We start from the raw sequence: 12,557 nt of genomic DNA, 5'->3' as shown, positions 1-12,557 counted from the left end.
ACAGAGACACACACAGACACACAGAGAGATGCCCATTCACACGCACACACACACACATTGACAGACACACAGACAGAAAGACACACACAGACACAGAGACATAGATACACAGATACACAGACAGATACAGAGACACACAGACACACACAGATAGACACATACACACACAGTCACACAGAAAGATGCACAGCCACACACAGACACACATGCAGACACACAGACCAAGACACGCACACAGACACATAGAGAGACACACAAACACAAACACCTCCACACAGAGTCAGATACACAGACACACAGACACAGAGAGACACACACAGAAACACAAAAACAGAGCCTAAAAGACACACAGACAGATGCACAGATATACAGACACAGACACACACATAGACACACAGTCACACACAGACACACACAGAGACACAAAGACACACAGACTACACAGACACACACAGACATACAGACACAAAGGCACAGATACATAGAGAGAAAGACACAAACACATACAGTCATGCACACAAACAGAGAACAGACACACCGACCCAAACATCAAAACACACACACAGACAGACACACAGACATACAGACAGACAGACACACACAGACACACAGGTACACAGGCACCCAAACACAGACACACACAAAGACACACACAAAGATACAAAAACATACACACAGAGTGCCAGACAGACACACCGACAAAGACACACACACAGAGACATGCACAGACACATACAGAGACACAAAGACACACAAACACAAACAGGCACACACAGAGACAGATACACAGACACACAGAAGACACAAAGAGACACAGACAGAAACACAAAAACCCAGACCCACGTAGACACACACACATACACACAGACAGTGACAGAGACACATACACAGATACATACGCACAGACACATAGACACACACACTTATACAAACACAGACACACAGACAGACACACTGACACAAACGCAGACACACAAACCCACACAGGCACAAAAACAAACACACAGACACACAGAGGCACACACACAGAGACACACAGACACACATACAGACACACACAGAGACACACACAAACACACAGACACACAGAAAACACATTGATAGACATACAGACATATAGACTCCCAGACAGGCACACACACACACACAGACACCAAACAGAAAAATACAATGACACAGACACGCAGACACACACAGATATACAGACACACAGACAGACAGACAGACAGACAGACAGAGACACACACACAGTCACACAGATACACCGACAGACACACAGATACACACAAACACAGATACACAGATAGACACAGAAACATACAGAGAGACAAATAGACACACACAGAGACAAACAGACACACACACAACCAAACACAGAGGCACTGACACACAGAAACAGACAAACACACAGACACACAGTCACAAACACAGACAGAGAGAGACACACACACACAGACACACACACAAATACACAGATACATACACAGAGAGACACACAGATACACAGACACACACACACAGACAAATGCACACACACAAAGACAGACACAAACACATAGACACACAGGCAAACAGACACTCAGACACCCAGACAGACACACACAGACCAAAACCCAGACACTCAGACACACAGACACAACACACAGACACACACAGTCCTTCAGACACACACAGACACAGATACACAGACACATACACAGATACACAGACACACCCACAAACACCGACAGACAGAGACATACACACAGACATACACACAGAGACATACAGAAACGCAGACACACACACACACAAACATTCAGACACACATACCCAAACACCCACAAATACCCACAGACTGACAAACAGACTCCCAGACAGACACACAGACACAAAGACACACACACAGACACACAGACACACACACAGTCAGTCATAGAAACAAGCACAGACACACAAACTCAGACACATCCACAGACATACAAATACAGACAGACACAGAGACACACACACATAAGACACACAGACACACACACAGATACAGAGACACATGCAGACACACACACACACAAACAGATATACAGACAGACACACATACACAGACACACACACAGACGCACAATCACGCAGACAGGCACAGAGACACCTAGAGAGACAAACAGACACACAGACAGACACACAGACACAAAAAAAAACACAGATAGACACATAGACACACACAGACATAGACGGAGGCACACACACACTGACACACAGACAAACACAGACACACACAGAAACACACATAAACAGACACACAGTCGGACACACAGTCAGACACAGTGACACACAGAGACACACAGCCAGGCACAGACACACAAACACACACAGACATACACACAAACAAACACAGACACACGACACACACAGAGATACCAAGAGACACACACAGACACACTTACACACATATACACACACAGGCACACAGAGACAAACACAGAAACACACAGACACAAAGACACACACAAATACACAGACCCAGACAGACACACAGACACAAAGACACACAGACACACACACACACAGAATCACACACACAGACACACACACACACACACAGGCACACACAGACAGACCCACACAGACTCACACAAACACACACATAGACAGACACACAGACACACAGACAAAAACAGAAACAAGACACACACACACACACAGAAACACACAGACTCCCAGACACACACACAGACTTCCAGATAGACACATAGACACACACCCACACAGTCACGCAGACACGGACACACAAAAAGAAACAGCAACACGCAGACACACACTGACAGACACACAGACACATATAGGCAGACACAGAGAAACACAGGATACCCAGACACACAGACACAAACAAACAGAGACACAGACAGACACAGACAGACACAAAGACACCCACAAAGACACAAGGACTCCCAGTCAGACACTCATACAGATACACAGACAGACACAGACAGACACACAGACATTAAACCAGAAACACTGACATACACACAAACAAACACACGACACACACAGTGATACCAAGAGACACACACAGACATATATACACACATATACACACACAGGCACACAGAGACAAACACAGAAACATACAGACACAAAGACACACACAAATACACAGACACAGACAGACACACAGAAACATACAGACACAAAGACACACAGACAGACACACACACACAGAATCACTCACACACACACACAGACAGACAGACCCACACAGACCCACACAAACACACACATACACACAGACAATGACAAACACAAACACATAAACCCACAGAGTGACACAAACAGACACACACAGAGAGACACACACAGACACACACAAACACACTCACAGACAAACTGACACACAGACACTCACAAACACACAGACACACAGACACATAGACAGACACAACACACACACACAAACACACACACTGACACAGAAACACACACAAATACACAGTCACAGACACACAGATGCACACACAGATACACACAGACAGACACAAACACACAGAGAGACACATACAAAACACAAAGACATACAGATAGACCCACAGACACACACACACCGATACACAGACTGACAGACACACTGACACACAGTCACACAGACACACTCATACAGACAATCAGACACACTCACACAAACACACACAGAGACACACACACAGACACACTGAAACATAAAAAAGACGGACACACAGACACACAGACCCACACAGACAGACACACATATACAAGCACACAGACGCACATAATAGACACAGACACTCAGATGGACACACAGAAACACAGACAGACATAGACACACACAGACACACCGATATACAAAAACACAGACACAAGACATAGAGACACAACACACACACACAAACAGACATACAGACACCCAGATAGACACACAGACACACACACACACACATACACAGATGGACACAGAGACACACAGATATACAGACACCCTGATAGAAACACAGACAGACAGACACACAGACACACAGCTACAAACACAGTCACACAGACACCCACACAGAAATACAGACACACAGAGACTCATAGACACACACAGACACAGAGACACAGACAGGCACACAAACACACACACTCAGACACAAAGAGAGAGTCACACAGACACACACAAAGACACACACACAGACACACACAGAAACACACAGATACATAGACACACAGTCAAACACAGTAATACCCAGCCAGACACAGACACACAAACACACACAGACACACACAGAGATACACAGAGACACACGCACAGACACACATACACATACACAGAGCAGACACAGACACAGGCACACAGACACACACACAGACAGACACAGAGCCACACCACCACAACGACAGACACACAAACAGACACAAACAGACACACACACATATACACAGACATACATAATACATAGATACACACACACAGAGACACACACAGGAAGACACACAGACACACACAATCAGACAGACACAGACTGACACATACACACAAAGACACACAGATGGAAACACAGACACACACAGACACATGGACACAAACACAGACACACAAAAACACAGCCACACAGACAAACACACAGGCACACAGACACAGAGACACACACAGACATACATAGACACATATACAGTCACACAGACAGACCCACACACAGATGGACACACAGACATACAGACACACACACAGACACATAGACATAGAAGCACCAAGCTAGACACACAGATAGAGTGACACACAGACACACAGACACACACAGGCAGACACACAGACACACACAGAGACAGACACACAGCTAGAAACATAGTCACACAGGCACCCACACAGATATATAGACACGGAGCCACAGAGACCCACAGACAGACACACTCACACACATGGACACAAAGAGAAAGTCACACAGACACGCACACATACACACAAACACACACAGAATGTCACACAGACACACAGACATACACAAAAGCACACACACAGTCAGTCACACAGGCACACAGACGTACACGCAAACAGACACACACAGAGATACACAGAGAGACACACTCAGACACATAGACCCACACAGACACAAAGACCATACACACACACAGACCACACAGAGACGCAGGCACACAGACACACATAGACTCAGACACACTGACACACACAGACACAGAGACACACCCTCACACCCAGACACACTGACACACACAGGCACACCCTCACAATGATAGACACGCACAAATTAACACACATACATAGACAAAACACACAGAAACACACACGGATTCAGAGACACCCACACACGGGGACCCACACAGACACACGCAAACAGATATACAGGGAGACACACATACACATAGGCAAACGCACAAACACACAGGCACACATGCACACAGACAGACACACACACAGAGACAGATAAAGAGTGACACACACATAGACACACAGACACAAAGACACACAGACACATAAACAGACCCACAGATGGACACACACATACACACACATACAGACACACAGATATACAGACACCCAGTTAGACACAGAGACAGAAAGACACACAGATAAACAGAGACAGACACACAGACACACAGCTATAAATACAATTGCACAGTCACCCACACAGACAAACAGACACACAGAGAGACATATAGACAGACACACACAGACAGACACAAACACACACACACGGACACAGAGAAAGTCACATAAAGGCACCAATAAAGACAAACACACATACACACAGAAACACACACAGACAGACACACAGCCAGACATAGAGACACACAGACAGACACAGAGACACACAGGCACACAGACAGACACACAGATATACGCAGAGACAGATAAAGAGCGACACACAGGTAGTGACACACACACATACAAAGACACACAGACAAACACCGACACATGCACAGACATACAGACAGACACACAGACACACGGACATACAGACACACACACAGACACACAGATATACAGACACCCAGATAGACACACAGAGAGACAGAAAGATACACAGACAAACACAGAGATTCACAGCCAGACATAGAGACATACAGCCAGTCACAGACACACAAACACACAGAGATAGCATATATGGGTATGGGTAAGCTATAATTGCAAAGATTCCTAACAGATTTACTAAGGTTATCTTAAGAACATTGTTCTGCATTTAATATTTTAAGCAAAAATACAATGTAAGTAATTAGAAACATATGTAAATGCATATGAAGGATGTATGTGAGTCAATAAGTAGACATCAAGTCAATTGCCCACGAAGAAGACCCATGAATGCAGTTGGTCACAAAAATGAATGGATACAACATATCCATCATTAAGGAAAAGCCAGGGTGCAATGATGGTTCAAAAGCCATATGGGCCACATAGGTAGTGCCATATGAATAAACCAACTACCAATGGAAAGATTCAGTCATGTATACATACATAAAGAAAAGAAATACATTTAACCAGAAACCACAGGATGCGTGAGCAAGCCAACAAAGGATATCATTTAGTGGAGATCACAGTATAGACCAAAAAGAAAAATAAACAGGGTAACTATAAACTTCTTCAGTGGGTGAGAAAAGAAGGCCCACATGAGTGATCCAGGGAATGGGAGGCAGGTGTGGAGACTGAAAAGCTGAGGACACAGCTGGCTGAGCTACAATACGCTGTCTCACAAAACAAACATGTCCATCAGTCACTGCTAAGGTCATGCAAACAATCAGTTATATAAAACTATAACTAAGGTGCAAATGGAATAATTCCAAGAAATTATACTGAAACACCGCTCCTAAGGATGTGGAGATGTGTGGATGCAAACAGGGTAGAAAAGTACACTACACAACAATAATCAAACAATAAGAAAAGGCAACATGGAGATATGCTTCAAGAATTCCAGGGACAAACAGGTAACTTAGAAATAATTAGAAACAGTGAGCTACAGAGAAACAGATGAGGGAAAGGTATGTACATCTGTAGATGTATAAATACGAATCAAAAAAATTATGTATGCAAAGAAAATATGCATTAGCAGGCAGGTAAAGAATGTCTCTGAGCTTACATCCTAGAGCAGACCCAAAGGCAGAACTGAGGACACAACACAAGCCTGTTGACTGAGTCCCCACTAGTGGCCGCTACATGGCGTCCAGGTCCTAGGAGACAGACAACATGCTGGTGGGTTTCCTGCTCTGACTGTGTCAGGGAGGGTCACCTTGACTCAAACAAGAAAGACAAAACAAACCTGTGAATAGAAAACATGGATAAAGAGACATATGTTAATACACATTCAGGGAGAAGTCAGATGAATGAAACAAACATACAAACTAAGAAATACAAAACTGAATCACTAACTATGGATGCCAACACACATTTAAATCCCATGACTAAAAGGACACATACAATATGAAGGAAATTTTACCTCATACTAGAAGCCTTCTATTTATACCAGAAAATCCTGCACAAGCAACCAGGGCAAAAAATTCCAGGAGATTCCAACAAAATAGCCAGAATGGAACCACAAGTGAACACTGAATGTGCAAAATGACAGAGATAGCAAGCATAATTAGACATCAGACATTACACACTCAACTGGAAACAGAAATTAAAATGTGCAATTAAAAAGACAAATGTGAGACATTAAAGTGGGTCCATATATGTGATCCAGATACTGAAATGTGGGAGATGTGGCAGGCTGTAGAGGTCAGGACATTTCTGGCCTTATGTAGAATTGAAAGAGGAAAAACATTTTTAAAAATACCACAAGTAATGAAATGCATGTTTAAATATGTATAAACTATGTAAATGTGTCAATGAGTTGAACATATATCCATTGCTCTTGTGTAGAATGGTCGATCTGTGAATGTGTCTGCGCACAAAAACACACTGGACACCCCTCATTCAACACTAATTAAAAGTCAGGCTGCAATAATGCTTCATCCTTTCTGGATCATAATAGGGAGTATCATGTTCATAAAACAGCGACTGATGGAAATATTCATTCATGCATATATACATCAATAAAATATGTAAGTTTATCAAGAAATCACAGGATAAGGCATGTGGAATACAACATAATCAACTCTTGGAGATCACTGGGAAGACAAAACATTGGAAATGAAATGGGTTTACCAAAATCCTCTTCAGTATATGAGAAACAGAGTCCCAAATGGTTGTTGTATATAATAGGAGGCAAGTGAGGAGGCTGGAGCATTCACAACACGGTTGCCAGATGTAGCAATACCTCTCTCACAAAACACACAACACAGCCATCAGTGACTCAGAAGGTCTTGCAAACAATCAGTCATATGAAACTGTAGGTAAGGATCACATTGGACAATTCCAAGAAATAGCAATTAAACTCAGTATATGCAGATGGGGAGATGTAAATGAGGTGAAAAATATATCCTACACACCATCAGTCAAACAAAGAGAAAAGGCAGACTGGAAGGATGCTTCAAGACTTCACAGGAAAAACAGGTAAGTCAAACACTTTTTGGAACAAAACATGAGCCACATGGAGTTAGATGAGGGAACGAAATGACACCATGACCCAAGTGCACTACAGATCTACAGAGTTTTCCACCACAAAACGACACAATATATTCTTCTCAGCAACCCTTGGAACACTCTCGAAAACAAGATTATATCATACTTCCCACAAACAATTTAAGCAAATCAAGTGGATTGACATAATTTCTTGTATGACAAAAAGAACAGGAATAACACAGCACAAACAGGAAACTTTGACCTACACTGGGATCTTTCTACAAGGAAGAGAAAATCCTGCACAACACCCTAGGCAGAAAATTAAGACAAAATCCTGGCTGGAAGCACTGGACAAGTATAGATGGGCCAAGTGACTGTGATGGCAACCACAATGGGGCCTCCAAGATTACATCCAAGTGGTGATAACAAAAAATAAAAATAACGTAAAAAGCCAACTGTGAGACAGAAATTTGTGTCCATATGTGTGATCCAGAAACTGGTAGATGTGGAAGGCTGCAGAAATCAAGACATTGCTGGCCTTCTAGTGACAAACCAAATTCACACAGTCTAAATAAAGCCATACGTAATGAAACACATTTTTATTTTTTATTTTTTCATATATTTTTATTGTAATAGGGTGGAAGGAAGCTCATCAGTGGGGCCACGAGCTGAGTGCATTGCATCCCTCTGTCTCATGTCCCTTGGGAAGGTCTGAGATTAGGGCCACCAGCCGACCTAGGAGGTCCCTCCCGGACTTTCTGGGAGGTGAGTTTCCAGAGAGCGGGGCTCTGTGCAAGGGCAGACCGGGAAGGTGAAACAGATTTTTAAACAGGTATAAAGGATGTCAGTGTATCAGTGAGTAGAACTCATGTCCATTGCCCATGTGGAGAAGGGTATGACCCAGCAATGTGTATGGGCACAAAAATTCATTGGGCACCACTAATTGAACACTAAGAAAACACCAGGATAAGTTAAGGCTTCAAGATTTCCTGGGTCATACTCATAAAACTATTTTTGGAAAATGCATTCACATATATGTAAATCAATAAAATTATATATGTTTACTCAAAACCACAGGATGAGTCAGCAAGCAAATCAAGGAAATCAGAAATCATCTAGTACATATCCCAGTGAGACCAAAAAGGGAAAATGAATAGATGTTACAATATTCTCTTCATTGAGTTAGAAACGGAGGCCCACATAAAAGAAATGCAAATCAAAAAAATTTTGAGATCCCACCTCACTCCAGTGAGAATGACCATATCAAGAAAACTAATAACAACAGATGTTGTTGGGGAATAGCCAGGAGGGATCACTACGACACTGTTGGTGGGAGTGTAAACTCATTCAACCACAATAGAAAGCAGTATGGCGATTCCTCAAAAGACTAAACATAGAGATCCCCTATGACCAGCAATTCCACTACTTGGCATTTACCCACTTGTCCAGAAGAAAGGACATACTAAATCCACTAGCACAACGATGTTCATTGCTATTTACCATAGAAAAGATATAGAACGAACCCAGATTCCCCTCAGTTGATTATTGGATCAACAAGATGTGGTATTTATATGGAATTCTATGCTGCTGTCAGAAAGAACGAAATCGCTCAATTTCTAAAGAAATGGAAAGACTTAGAAAAAAATCATATTAGGTGAAGTAAGCCAGACTCAAAAGAACATAGGCTCAATGGTTTCCCTCATTTGTCATAATCAGTAGAAACCTTGGGCTCTGCTAACAATGATTTACAACAGAACAACACCTAGATACATAAGGCTATATAGTATGACGGTAAATGAAAGGACCTCTAGGATATAGAAAGAAAAGCCATATAATGAGTGATTGTTGTCCTTAATGTACTATGTTATCTCTCATCTCTTTTGCTGTCCCTTCGTTATTTCATATTGTTACAGTATTTTGCCTTGTTATCTGATATATTGTGTATGTTTATTTGATTATTTCAAATATTATAAGGAAGGAGGGAAAACAAGATGAGGGGCAGGGGTGGTGGGAGGGAAATGGGGACGAAGACATGAGAAAGCGTATCAATGTCTGTGAAGTAATGCACCTTCTATCTGGTGAATATAATGCAATTCTTCAATTTATTACTATAAAATATATGAAAAAAGAAACACAGGCACACATGTATGATCCAGGTAAAGGGAGGCAGGTCTGGATGAGGACAGTTCAGGACACACTATTGAAACTCAGTTCCTGAGAAGGGGAGATGTGTGGATGCAAACTGGGTGACAAACTCTACTAGAGAGCAACAATCAAACAACTAACAAGGCTAGAAGGATGCTTCACAATTTCAAGGGACAAATATGTAACTAAGCAATTCTGTGAAACAATGGGCCACAGCGACACAGACTAGGGAAAGGCCAGTACATAAGTAGATGTAAAAGTACAAACCAAAGAAATTAATTAGAGAAGGAAAACTAATTCGAAATTTGAATTCTGCTAGGCCCAAAAATGGACTGCAATTCCCTAATCACACATCAAGTAGAAATGATTATCTACAGCCATCTCAGTTAGTTCCATAGGAGGGACCCTAGTCTCATGCACATATAATGTGAAGCTAATTGAAAGGACCTCCAGGATATTGAAACAAAAGCCACATAATGAATGATTGTTGTCCTTAATGTGCTATGTTGTCTCTCATCTCCTTTGCTGTCCCTTGGTTATCTCATATTGTTATAGTATCTCACTTTGTTATCTGATATATTGAATTTATTTGTATTTGGTTATTTGAAATTTGATAGGGAAGGGGGGAAAACCAAGACGGGTGGGGGGTGTGGGGGGGGAGGGAAATGGGCACCAAGACATGTGAAAGGGTATCAATGTATGTGAATTAATGCACCTTCTATCTGGCAAATATCATGTAACCCTTTTACTAATTACAATAAAAAAATGAAAAATAAAAAAACAGACATGTATATATAACACATGTACATGCATGTTCATGGATGAATTAGATGATACATACACCAAAATAAATCATTACGCAAATGAGGTAAATCCAAAACTAGAAAAATCTAAAGAAATAAACCCTATAGACACCATAAGTAATGAAATGCATATTCAAGAAGATATGAAGGATGAAAGTGTGTGAATGAGTAGAGCTCATATGAAATTCCCATGTGGAGAAGGGTATGATTGGTGAATGTGTCTAGACACAAACACCACACTGGACACCACTCATCAAACACTAAGGACATCCCAGTATGCATAAATGCATTAAGCCTTCTGGGCCATATAAGCAGAACAATATTCATAACACAATTACAGATGGAAAGATTCATGCAAGCAAATATGCATCAATGAAACCTCATAATTTGATCCAGACATCACAGGATGAGTGAACAAACAAACAAAAGAAATCATCTAGTATAATACACAGTGAAGACCAACAAAGGAAAAGTGAATAGGGCATAATAAAATCTCTGCAATGGGTAAGATAGCAAGGCCCATATGTGTGATGCAGGTAAAGGGAGGTAGGTGTGGCAGCTGGGCAATTCTGGAAACACCTGACCAAACTCAAAATACCCTCTATCACTCAGCAAACATTTCCATCAGTCACTCATATGGTCAGGTAAACAGTAAGTACTGTAAGAGTGTGTGTAAAGATGTAAATGCAGCAATTCCAAGAAATAATATTGAAACTCTGTTCCTAAGGATAGAGAAATGTGTAGACACTAAATGGACAGGAAGCTACATCAAACAAGGCAGAAAAGGGTAGAAAAGGCAGGCTGGAAGATTGCTTCAAGACTTCCAGGGACAAACAGCTAACCAAAAAATAACTGGAAAAAGCAATGAGCCACAGACAAATAGATACATGAAAAGTTGGTACGTAGGAAGATGTATAAGTAAGAACAACAGAAATCAAGTTGGAAAGAAAGCATCAAATAGCAATTGAGTAAAGAATTTCCTTTAGCTCAAATCCCAGCACGGACCCAAAAGAAGAATTGAGAAGAAATCAGCACAAGCCACTTCATTGAGTGGATCCAGGTCCTGGGAGGCAATAACAAGAGGATGTTTTTTTCCTGCTCTGAGTGTTGCAAGAATGATCACCTTG

The 12,557-nt window shown here is 41.8% G+C and overlaps 1 non-coding gene and 1 pseudogene across 1 annotated transcript; one reads left to right on the top strand and one right to left on the bottom strand.

Moving 5' to 3' along the window:
* Window positions 1–3,609: 3,609 nt before the first annotated feature.
* LOC150040760 (uncharacterized) overlaps window positions 3,610–12,557 on the bottom strand; it is an 82,698-nt pseudogene continuing 73,750 nt past the window's right edge.
* LOC150040762 (Nuclear RNase P) lies at window positions 9,119–9,420 on the top strand. Its single transcript, XR_016533922.1, has one exon.

Source organism: Megascapheus bottae, chromosome X, assembly GCF_031878675.1.
Source record: "Megascapheus bottae isolate mThoBot1 chromosome X, mThoBot2.hap1, whole genome shotgun sequence".
Classification (NCBI taxonomy): Eukaryota; Metazoa; Chordata; class Mammalia; order Rodentia; family Geomyidae; genus Megascapheus; species Megascapheus bottae.
Note: the sequence above shows the minus strand (reverse complement) of the source record. Positions and strands in the feature narration are given on the sequence as shown.